We start from the raw sequence: 13,798 nt of genomic DNA on the forward strand, positions 1-13,798 counted from the left end.
TTAAATCTTTATGATAACATAAGTGATAATTGTAATTAACCCTTAACCCTAACGTTAAAATCAAACATTATTCTACAAATCTAACCCTATTTGAATCCTAAAACTAAATCTAGCTATTATATTAATTGTAATCCTAATTAAACCCTAATTAACTCTAATTCTAACCCTAACAAAAATAGTCTCCTAATTAAACTCCAACCCTGACTGAATTTAACCCTAACCATCAATGTGCATGAACCATAACCCCAATTGAATCATAACTCTAACCCTATACTCTAACCATAATATAACTCTAAATTCATCTCTAACCCTAATCCCAAGCATAATGTAAACCTAATCCTAATAATATCACTAACTCTAATTATAATCATAACCTAACCATTACCATGAACCCTAACCTTAACCCTAATAATAATCATCTATAATAACCCTAAAAAATAACCCTAAACCCAACCTTATTATGCTAGCCATAACTGAAAACCTAACCCTATCCCTAACCCTAAACTAACCGTAATTATTAGCCTAACCCCAAAGATGATTTTCAGAAACATCTGGAATGATGCGATTTTAGTGCTTTCAACATTGAAGTACAGAATTTTTACGATTCATTTTCATGGCATTTTAATCTCTACAAGACATTGTTTTTATGCACTCAAGATTAAGGAGGTAACGTACCAATAGTGGCAACACAATAGACTATTCTATTTAAATGAGGTCAGACACTATGACCGTTAATGGACAGTGTTTTGGTCCACAGAAAGCAACAAAGTCATCGCTGTAAACGGTGTAGAAAATTCACTTGCTAGTGCCTGGTATAAGACCATTGTCGATCAGATCCGTCATCTGGAATATTGTTGGTCCTGAATATACAAGTCTATAGGAGGATTGTTTTGTTATTCTTCGGGATGTTTGAGTTGATGCATAAAGTTACAAAGTTGAATCGTTTTCCAGACGCTCATGCACTTGCGATGAAGTTTAAGTGTAGGGGTATTTCAATCGATTTGTTTTATGCCTTATGCTTTGCATTATGACTGTTGACTTGAATATATCACAGGACTCAGTACTATACTATTTGGATGAACCAAGTGTTCGAATTTTAAATGATTGTAGAGCTATTGATCAAATACTTCAACAGTTCTAAATATTAGGGATTTATGAATTAGGCGTAGAGTCAACTTTGTTTCGTAATTAAGTCAATTGATATTGAGTTGAGTCATTTAAATAAGTCATTTTGCATTATTTAGTTAAAGTTCTACAGTTCTTATAGAGATATTATGTGACAAGTTAAATTAAATTATTGATAGTAAACATTGAATATAGAATGTAAAACTATGATTGTAATGTAGGTTCGTAAGAGAGTTACAAAAAGGAATGTAGAATTGAAAGTTGAAGTATATTATGTCTAAAAGGGTGTTAGGTGTTTTAGTTGGAATCAATATATCGACAAGATGATTAGAAACTCATGTAAGAGGCTTTCACCATTTTTTCCTCAAAAAAAAAATCTCAAAACAATATGATAGGGGAGCTAGGAAAATTATTTTGAGACATTTTTTCTTTTGAATTCTATTGTAATTTGTTGCTATTTTCTGTTTATTTATATAACTTTCTCATTTTTAGGTCTACACCTTAACACACAAAAAATAGGGAAAATTGTTACGCCATATAGGACCTTACCTTATTCAAATCCTATGTTACTATTTCCATGTCCACAATGGCTAATGATGAGATCTGAGTGCATGAATATATTATCTCAGGTATGAAACCATTTTATGGAATCCCACACAAGGATTGATGTGATAAGTGAACCCATTCAACATGTTATTTCATGCTTCCAATATGAAGAAACACAATATAATTGATAATGATTGTTGTACTGGACTTGTATTCTTAAACGATAGATTTTTTAATGCAAAACTCTACTTGAATTGATAGGTGGAGTTTTAGAATGTATGGTTGAAAATAATTATAGTTTAAAAGGAGAATGTGGGTTTTAATTATATGCAAATTACACCCTTTCAATATAAAATTTTAGGGAAGGCTAACACACTAAGATAAATTTGTCGTATTCAAAAGTTGAGCTTATTCTACCTAGATGAGAGGATTGTATTTCCTATTCTTATAAAAATGAGCCATGCAAAAGGTCACAAATAGGAGAATAATTATTTTTTATGGAAACAATCTTTAAACTGGACAAAATCACACATAAATTGAGAACATCTACCAAAATGGTTCCAAACGTAGTCTTAAACTCTCAAGGCAAAATATTTATAATAGTTCGTTTATCCCCCACATTAATAGGACTATGAACTTAATCTTATAATTTAAGCAAAATATGAAAGAGACAAAAATTCCTTCATTAAGATATTAAAGAGTCAACACAACTCCAAGCTCAACAAGGTGATAGTCTTGAAGAATTAGAATCTTAACAATCTAAAATATCCATATAAAAGGTCAATAATATGTGATAAAATATATGGTGATTCCTTAATGGTTCACTAGCTTCTAATGGTTTTTGTTTGTTGGTCATGTTTCTGGTTGTAGTCTATACTTGGTGGTTCCTTGTTTTTTTCTATTTTCTCTTTAGCTAGGTGTGCATCTCTCATGCACCCTAGGTGGACATTTTCTACTAATATGTAGTGGTACAAGCCTAATGGACTTTAAATTAACCAAAACATTCAAAATGTACATGGACCATACATAAAGCATAAAATGATATCTAGGACTAACAAGATCTATATACCACGGCCACATAAAACCTTGTAGAATCTTTAACCACTCCCCCACCCTCCAATAGGTCCAAGGTTCCCCTTAGCTACCCCATCGAAGATAACTTTCACCCATCCCTCCAGGGGGTAATTCGAGACAACATAGTCTCTAAATTTATTTTCTTTGATTTTGCTAATATCATCCTTTAACCCTCACCCCACAAAGATCCTTGTATCCTCCTCAGATATAGAAGTGGAGGGAAGGTGGTTAATGCCATTGAAAATTAACTTCATCTTGTTGAAGCTATGGCTGCTATGAAAAGTCTTCTAATCATTGAGAAATTGCAATTTAAAAAAGTTTGGATAGATGTGGATTCCTTAAATATTATCAATTGCCTAAAAGGTTTGGATAAGTCTTCTTGGAAAATTAAAAATATTATTATTAGAGCCCTTAAGATTATTGAAGGCTCTGGTAGGTGTGTTATAGTGCATACCTATAGAGAAGCAAAAAAGGTTGCCAACACTTTTGCTAACTTAGGAGTTTAGTTATCGGCCCCTTTTATGTGGCAAGGTGAAAGCAATATGTCCTTAGAGGCTAAGGATAAACTATCTTTTGATTGTATAAAGGAAAGGCTACTCCCTTGTTATCTCATGATGGCCCTTAGATCAAATTGTATCATTAATGATGGTCGAGTTGGCGGGAGATTTATAGATTGCATGAGGTGGACTACCCCACATGCTTTCTCGGTGATTCAATGCTTGCTCTGCCTCGGCTTTGTTATTCTCTATTCTTTTTGCAAAGTTGATATTTTATCTGGCGAAGGAAGTGTGGCTGGAATTGCTAAAACTATGGGTGGCAATATTAATAGGAATGAGACGACTGGCTGTGAAGGTTGGAAGAAGGAACCGAACGTTTGGAGAAGATTACAGAAAGGGGGGATAACTAGTTATATGGAGAAGCTATATGGAAAAAAGGACCAGGTTTCAAAACTCTTCTTCAAGTTATGGAATAAGAAGAGAGTCACCTTGTTTGTGCAGATGGTGAATTTGGATGAGAAACTGATTGGGGAGGTGATAGGGCTATCAACAGAAGGGTTCAAATTCTTCAGGGATAGGGAATTCTATTATAATGCGGTGAAGACCTTTCCCAAGAACAAAGATGAAAAGAAGAGGCTTATCAAGCACGACAGGTGTTACTTTATTCCAAACCAGGTAAAAATATTATGGCATAAAATGCTGAAAGTGATAATGGAATTTGTTACGATTGATGGGAGCTTTACTAAAGTTTATAGCTACCATTTTGTGTTACTGAATCATTTTAGATATGGTAATAAAGTTTCCTTTCCCTTTAATCTAGTTTCTTCCCTTAATGACTATTTGGTTGACCACATTAAGAACCCTAACCTGAGCCCTTTGGCTCATCAGGGGTTAATCCTTTTAATTTTTAAGCATTTGGAAGTTAGGGTTAATGGGGTAAAGGCTAGTTTGGATGATAAAGAGGAGGAGTATATCCCTAGAGATGGTTCAGATGATTCAAAGTTTGATGACAAGGCTATTTCCTCTAACCCCCCTAAGAAGAGGGTTAGAATCCCCAAGATCAACAATGATATTTCATCAGTGGAGGAAACCTCTACTAGTAAGGGGAAGCCCAAGGGGACGTGTAAGAGGAGAAAGAGGGTCAAGCGAGAACAAAGGAATATTGGAAAGGAAGTGTTTCTAAAAGAAATGAGTTTTCCATGTGGAAAGAAGATGAAAAAAGATGTGTTGGATTGCCTTAAGAAAAATGGTGAAGCTATAGAGCTTGTTAAGTACAGATATGATGAAAATTTTGGGCCGATTAGCTTGAAGATGCAAATAATTGAGATTACCCTCAAGAAGATCACAGAGATCAGTGTGGCTATGTTGAGAATGCCTGCTACCAATTTGTCAGCTACCAATATGTCAGCTATGGTGGATAGATTGGAGAAAACTCACAATGAAAGGAGATTTGGAGATTTGGAGATGGATGTTGGGGTCTCTAGCTCCAAGACTATCCCTTGCTCCACGAGGAGGACCAGACAAAGCACCAAGGTTGTGGAGGCTCCTATGCCTCAGGATCTTCTTGACCTCAAGGAAGTTGCAAAGACCATGTTAATGCTGGAGAAAGAGGCTACTGATAGTCTCAATATTTTCATGTAGTTTGGTGGTTTTTTTTTTTGCCAATATCTCGCTAGTTTTTTGCTATCTTTTCCTTTGGCTGCTGTGTTTTTATTGTCCTTATCTCTTGCATCCTATTCTATTGTGTTATTGTTAATGTTTGTCTAGATACTCTATTGTTTTATCTTTGGAAATTTTGTATAGGATTTTGGGTCCCCTCAAAACCTACGTTTTCTTAATAAAAAAAAAATATTTATATACTCTCATGAATAGCCATATAAGCGAGCACAATGCATGACCTCTAGGATTAGTAAGATTCTCAAAACTCACTAGGTATCATGTTACAAACACACACAGAATGACATGTAGCCCTAGTGAGATCCTCATAAACTTACTAGATGTTATGTAACAAACACATAAATGATACATCATAAGGAATAAAGGAATTTTGGTTTAACATGGAAGGGACCAAAATGAATTAATTATTTGTATCATCCTTAAAAGACAACACAAGAGCATCTTTATAACAAAAACAATTTTATAATAAAAAACATTTACAAAAAAGATAGATCCCTTTTTATCTTTTTTATCCTTGAGCCAAAAGAACCTCAAGGGTCATCTTAGAAGAGATTAAGAAAATAAAAAGACAACAAGAAACACAGCACGGGGAATCACATTAAATCAAAAGGATTGAAGGGTATTTCACTTATGAGTCAATCTATAGGAAATATTCTACCTCCCAATCTCTCTCATCATAAAGAGATTACAAGAAATATGATAAGATAAAAATAATATTATACAAGGAGCTATATCTAGTTCCACACATGGATCATTCCATAAGGGAGGATCACCATGTGTGTCACTAGGAGTTAGAGTCAATATTTTTTAAAATACAGCAGATTCAGATAAAGGTTACCCTGAAAACTAATGATCAGTAGCAACACTAGTTTTGAATCCTCCCTCCACAAGTCTTGGAATAGAACTTATTGGAATACATGGAGATGCGAGAATAGTGGGCTATGGTTTAGATTGATTGAAAATCATTCTCTAATTTTTCAACCATGTAATCTAAATCATCATCTATGTCTATCACACTCGATAGAGTAATAGTGTTATAAAAATTATTACAAGCATTATAAACTATAATAGAATAAGGAATAGAAGAATCCGTCAAAATTGACAACTTGACGTTTTGGTTGGGTTGGAAAGGTAAGGATAATTCTTAGGAGTAGATGGAGGTAGTGAAGGTTAAGGAGATGGGAACATATAAAGCTGAAAATCCATTGCATGACATCTTCTACAAAATTATATTGCACTAAAAATGGAGAGGTATCACTTGACATTGATTCCTTTTGTTTCTCTTCTCTAGGAAAAAATAAGGGCAAAAGGAACCACTAAAGTATGTGACATCAAAGGAAGTCCAAATGGTGTCAAGTGTTTCCTCACTATCATTTATATGATGGTAGACGGGAAACCACAACTTATAAATTACACTCTCCATGATTGGGAAGGATTCCTAGACGAATATTTGGTTCACATGTATTGAAAGGATGGGAAGGATTACTATCTTATCCATAGATTTGGTATAATCCAAGTATGCATAGTACTTGGAGTGATCCCCAAGGAACTACAAAAGGATAAATCAGCTTTTCTCTCTAAAATTCAACATTTTAGTAAGAAAGGAAAAAAGTATCCTCATGGGCTCAAATGGGTTGAGTTAGTTATAGGAAAAACTATTCAAGTGTAATTTTTTCATGTCCAAACAAAGGATTGAACCTACTGATAATATATAGTATGTACTTGTCTCTCAAAAAAACTTCTATGAACTTATATTCCACGGAAAGTATTTCTTTCCTAGAATTGATCCAAGGATGACCTAACCTCACTTGAAATTGGTTTGATGTAGGAATTATGATAAAAATAGCATCCAAGATTTTAAGTCTAACTTTGAGAACAAGGGTGATGAAATTAATAGTGGGACAGGTGAAATTGTCATACACCTTAATAAAGACTTGAAATGTTTCATGAGTCTCTTAATACAATTCATGTGTTTAAAAATATTTACCATGCATAATGGTGTCAATTAGTTGCTATATTGAGATACCACATTTCGTGAATGCAATACAAGGGTCAAGCTTAGTCTAAGTTTTCTCTTGTTTAAGGTAAGGTTTTATCACACAAACTAAATATTATTTTTTCTTTGTTTTGAAATCAATCTATATGTAAGGTTTTATCACACAAACTAAATATCATCTTTCATGTCTTGGGAATTCTCTTCATCCTGATGATGAATCACGGAGTGTGATTCGAAACGTTGATGAAAAAATATACACACAATCGAATCCAGAAAAAATACACTAGAAATCTATATGTAATCAAAAAATTGGATCCATAACATGTGTTGAATGGGAAGATCGTGGGCTAGCCAAAATTTGTAATTTTTGATTAAGAGGTGATATGGATTTAACTTTTGACATTTACAATAAGTACATATATGCTATTGGAGTCAATGAGGTCTTAGAATTCATGCTTAAGATGCATACATCTCTTAGTATTATGTCCAAGAATACAATGATAATTACAAAAGGTCTTTAGGTCAAATAATAGAGGTAAAGGTATTGAATTATCCACAAAATAGGTGGGATGAATTATAATTAATTTTTTGTATAGAAATTTAAGAATAATGAAAAGTAATGACTCAAAAAGCTATGAAAATTGTTGATTTTTTTGTTTAGAAGAAAAGTAGGCTGTAATAGTAGCTATTGTATCTACAACTTAATTTGACATTAATCTTGAAGGAAAGTGTTCTTGAGGAAATGTGAGAAAGTATTTAATACTTGTAATTTGTGTATAACTGTATTTACATTTTCAAAAGGTGAACATGAAGATGTGATAAAGATAAATTAAAAGGGAAAAAATAAAATCTTTCCTATGTCCATTTTGGGACATTGAGATTCATGCATTATGTAAAAAAATTTGGGAAGAGAAAAGGTGTCCATTTGCAGATTTGAAAAGTCATAGGGAGTTATGAAGCACTAGAAATGTCAATAGTCTAATCGTCTTTAGGTTTTGAACCTAGGGAGGGTTAGCTTAAATATTTCTATTATTTTATTATATTTATTATCTATTCATTATCTAAGGTGTGGTTTTGTACAAGCGGTTTTTGCACCTTCTTTTGCAGAAATAGTAGTGATTTTTCCTCTCCCATTTGGCCATAAATTGGAGCCAAGGAATAATTATTTAATTACAAGATTCTTTGAGGTTTCCAAGAAGTTATGAGTTTAGTTTGAGAATTAAAGAAAAGCCTATTATTTTTGTAAGTCTCTTTCAATGATTACTAATATATTTTCTCATTCTCTAGTGCATATTCTCCTAAGATGGGTTTTTCCATGTAAATCTAGTGCCACTTTGGTATGATGATTTTGTATTTATGTTGAATGATTCAATCACAAGTTTATTTGAATTTATTTTCAGATTTAATAATATTTTCAAATTTGTCATCACATAAAAAAGATAATATTGCAAGATTTATTAACCATATTACAAAAAAGGATGTGCACAAGCATATAAATGATGTAAGTTTCATAAACAATATCTTATCTCCACTTTGCAGTTATAAATTTCTAATTAAAAATTGTTTCCACATCAATAGATTCAAAATAGAATAAGAAATTTATCAATAAAAAATATGATATCTACCTATAAAATTAGTTAATTCATCTTTCACACCATGTTTACAATGCATCAAATTAGTTAATTTCATTTGAGGTCTAATAATATTTTTCAAATATTGTAAAAATTGATTAACAAGTCATGAAAAAGAGTTACTTGAATTGCTAGGCAACAAGTGAAACCAATACATGACTATGTATATCAATTACTTTAGAAATAATATTGCAACAAGATCGTTCTCGAGAAAGAAATTACAAGCCAAAGGTGGACAACTTGATTGCAAACTTCTTTTTAGTTGAGTTGAGATGATATTTTATGAGTGTTGGCTCCCTAGATGCCTTGAATATGTAAGCAAGGTCTAAAGAGAAAAGGCCTAAAGAAGATAAAAGAGGGAAAATTCTAAAGGATTCTCAAAGACCCCTAGAATGAGTAGATAAATAGTTGGAATTGTTGAAAAAAAATTACATGGGAAGTAGGAAATAGAGTAAAGAAAAAAAATGCAGATGCTTCCAAATATGAATTTTATGCTTTGTTTATTTTTCTAGCACTATTAGTGATGATTCTTAGCCTATCAATTGAAGTCCTTTATATCACATGAAGTGGTTTTTCTCCTACAAAGAATATGATGCGGGAATGTTTCCCTTGTTGTTAATAATAAAGAAAAATGGATTTTTGGTAAAGGAAAGGAAAAGGTGCATTTTAGTGATGGAAGGGCAAAATGCATTTATAATATATTTTGCATATTCTATAAATTACAACAAATCTTCTTTTTATATCTAAATTGAATGATTCTAGAATCTATCTGACATTTAATAAATTATGTTGTAGGTTGGTAAGAGGGAGTTTTTCTATAGCTAAGAGATCTTGGATAGGGACTTTGTTTAGGCTTAATTACTCTACTTTTAGTAACCCTTTTGACATAAACAACATTAAAATGCATGTATGATGTGGAAACAAATATTGGGTCACATTGGTGAAAAAGGTTTTAGGACCATTCTGATTAAAATCCTGGTTCATAGTTTTTTTTTATTATTCTATTGGTAAAAATGATTGCTATGAGTATTGTGTGTTTGGTAAATAGAATAGATCATTAGTTCCTAAATGAGTTTATAAATAAAAGAGATCACTTAAAGCTATTGACTCAGATGTGTATGGTCTAATGGATATTGTTTCTTTGAGTAAATCTTGGTATTATGTTTCTTTCATTGTTTTTTCTCAAGATACACTTGGATTTCTTTTATGCATTCCAAATATGAAGTTTTCACTAATTTTAATAAATTTAAGGTATTATTGGAAAATTAATCAAATTATAAGATAGAAGTACCTAGGATTGATACTCATGGTGAATATTATTTTAGAGATATTGATGAGTTTTATAAGCATGTAGGTATTGTTTAGCAAACGATTGCTCCTTATACTCCCTACAAAATGGGGTAGCAGAGTGAATGAGCCAAAGGACAATGGAAAGAATGAGGAGCATTTTAAGTGGTGCTAATATTGATGGATGATTCTAGGTAAATTTTTTTGGTAGTACTTATTATTTGACTAATATATCTCCCTGTTGAACTCTTATTGATTAAATTTGTTATAGTTTGGACAACTAGAGAACATTCAATTGCACACTTAGGGGTCTTTTATTGCAATACATATATTCATGGTCCTTAGGAGATATGAACTAAACTAGATCCAAAATATCATAAATGCATATTAATTAGTTATGGTGAGAATATAAAAGGTTATAAGATTTGGTATCGCCTAATGCATAGAATAACATTTTCTTAGAGATGTTATTTTTATGGAGCTTAGAGCTTATTCAAGTTAAGAAAAAGAAAAGGAAAAGAAAAATACTATAGTTTGGGACAAAAATTGAGAATCGGGAACATACACGTGTGGAAGATTAGTTATATGGATCTAAAGGTGGAGAAGAAGAAGATGGTTCAAAAAGTTTCAGTGATGTGTAAAATGAGCACATAGAGGAAGATGAATAGGTAGATCCCATTACTCCTACCTTGATGAGGTCCACAAGGAAATGGACTCCTATTGACAAGAAATTGTTAAATTTGTTTGTTGAGTACTATCAATGAAACTAGATCCTATAGGGAGGCTCTCTCTTTTGTGGAAAGTGAGTCTTGGATGTAGGTCATGTAGAAGGAGATGATGGTTTTGGATAGTTTTGACACCTAGTATATTGTTATTTTTTTGAAAGGAAAGAATCGCATTAGATGCAAGTGGGTATTTAGAGAGAAGTTTGGAGTGGACAATTGGTCAGAGTGGTGCAAGGCTACACTTGTTACCAAGGACTACTTTGAGAGAGGAAGTTTATTTGGTTACTTATTTTCTCTCCTTTTGCAATATTACTTTTATTAAATTTATATTATTTATTTTCTAATACTTATGATTATGAGACAAAGAAAATAGATGTAAAAACTCCTTTCTTACATGGGGATATTGAGGAGGATATTTATATGTGATAACTTGATGATTTTATTTTGAAATAGAAAGAACAATTGGATTTTAGTTAAAGATACCTTTGAATGGTTTGAAACAATCAACATGGATGTGCTACCATAATTTTGATAGTTTTGTATTGAAGTAGGGTTATATGAGCAGTGAGGATTGTCATTGTGTTTATATTAAAATTATTGATGATTAGATACTAGTTATTTGTCTTGTATTTTGATGACATGTTATTTATTGGAAACAAAAAGGTGATGATTAGAGAGCTCAATATTCAACTTATTGGCACATTTGATATGAAGGACATAGGGGCTTAAAAATATATTCTTGAAATAGAGATCACTAGGAATTGGGTGCAGAGAAGGATTTCGTTAAGCTAGAGTAAGTATGCTCATACTATTTTGTAGAATTTTAATATGCACGATTGTAAGCTAATTAGTATTCAATTTTTGGTTGGTAATAAGGTTTTAACATTTCTCCTAGTTCAGATGATGATTTTGAGGATGTCTAAATTTTCTTATAAGCTATTATTTAGAATCATAGGCTTGATATTAAATTATCAAGAAACCATAATTTATATAGATGACATGGTCTCTCTTTCCTCAAATATATGGAAGAGTGGGCAATGTTTTGATGTGTCTCATTTGGCTAAAGGATTGGCTTGCTTATGGGTTCTTTGCATTCTTACTTGTTATTGAATAATGAATATGTGTTCTTTATTAATGGTGGATTTTTGTTTCAAGTCTAGTGTTATTTTACTCATTAGCAATATTGATGCTCTCAAAAAATTTCAAGGTAATCCTATGTTGTAGTCTCATATTAATTTTTCTCATTCTTTTTTTGTTTCTCTTTATTGGATTTTAGCTAGGTATTTTATTACTATTATTGGCCATGATGGGAAACTTTTTGGATTGAATTAGTTTGACCCATCTTTAGTTTTGTTCAATGGTAATTTATCGTTTCTTAAATTGGTGCATATCAAATTCAAAGCATTTACTTGTAGTAATACAAGATGGGGTTTGATTCAATTTTAGAGGCATGATAGATTTTTATTTTCAAATTGTTAGATATATTGTGGCTGACTTTCTAGCTAAAGTGCTTTTGGAAATGTTGATGAGTAAAAAGTCATATAGACTAAGTGTCCTTAATTTTGGCTGAATTCAAACTATTTATGTAATTGTTTTGTCTTGATCAATCATAATTTATTTATTTAATTCTTGTTGGGATTTCATTTCAATTTTGGATCAAATCGTATATAATTTAACATAATAAATCTTTAGATAAATAAAAACTTTTAAATAAAAGTATTTAATATATTTCTTGACAGTAAAATAAATCTCTGTACAAAAACGTTTTAGGCAGAAAACTATATGCCAAATGCATTTTTCACCTTTATTTGACAGTATTTTAATCTCGTGAGCAATTATAGAGAAGAAGATTAGAAAGGAAAGAATCCAATACAAAGAAAGGAAAACGAGTGTAAAAATATAATTGAAAGAAAAGGTGACGATACCATCCATAAAATAAATTGTGGCTTCAGTCTCGTAAGAGTGGAGAGATTTTATTTCTAACAAAAAGTTCGATGATATATTCCCAGGCCGGCCAGCAGGAGACTTTTATTTCTTTCCTATATGATAAGAATTTTATGTGTTTCTTCTGTCTGAACATCTCATTGTCTCCGTATATTCCTCTCGTTTTCAGCTAGAAAGAAAAAGGCTAAATTGCCAGTTCCCAGCGGCGTTGGCAATGAAAACATAGACGATGAGAATGAGAAGGACAATCATATCAACGTGCTATTTAATCACGTTGCATGAAACAACCATCTCAATCTCAATCTCAACTAAGCTATCCTCAGTCATTTGTTTTGGTCAAAAGCAAACTAAAAGAAGGAAAAATGGTAGAGAAAATAGGTAGTGCGAAATTGGCTAGGAGGGTGGTGATACTGTTAATGGTAGTAATAATAACGGTGAGTATTAGCGTGGCTTCAGCACAAGGAGGACCATGCTTGAAATACCTATGCACAAACGATGGGGGTTGTACAGGATACTCAGACAGCCCTAAATGCTGCAACATCGGTGACTATGACAGCGGAATTGGATATTGCAGTGTTTCATGCTAATTACCAACTGCTCTTATTGCTTTTCTCGCCTCATGAAAAATCCATCTCAGTTTGCTGTGTTTCATTTGTGTTGTGTGTGTTTGAGCAGGATGCTGACAATCCTCTCCCCTTCGTTTACCCAATTGTTAGTAAGGTTTAATTTGATGTTGCTAGTTTCCAACAAAAAAAGTGCTGTTGTAATGTCTTACTGTCGAGTGCATTGCAAATCTTCAGGTGGTCGCTGGACCGCCAACTTCATCTTTTATTTTGTATTGTAGAGTGCATAGTAATTTTTGAGGTGGTATCTGGGCCACCAACTTGGGGCTGGCTTAACCAGCACACACTAAGCGTTGACCGCTTAGGTGGCTCGTGTGGGGTCCACTACTCCCGTCTCTCTTTCCGTTTGCAGGTTTCCGTTTGGTGTTAACAATCAAATTGTTCCCGCCTAGTTTTAAACTGTCTCTCCCGCGCATAGCACTGTCAAAGTCCCACGCTGCAGATTTTGTGATGCCAATAAAGAATTTAGCTGCGTCTCGTGTAAAATAGGTAGTTGCTACAGCTCTTTCCCGTCACCTGTGTGTAGGGATCTTTGAACCAGCGTATGGCCTTCCATCAAAGCGAAAGGGAAGAGGTATGTATGCAAAATGCTGAATAGTAGACAAGGCATATGAACTGTTTCACATAATATTCTCTAGGAACGTAAATGGTTGCAGGATATGCACAAATGGAT

This window comes from Cryptomeria japonica, chromosome 11 (genome assembly GCF_030272615.1).
Source record: "Cryptomeria japonica chromosome 11, Sugi_1.0, whole genome shotgun sequence".
NCBI classification, from domain to species: Eukaryota; Viridiplantae; Streptophyta; class Pinopsida; order Cupressales; family Cupressaceae; genus Cryptomeria; species Cryptomeria japonica.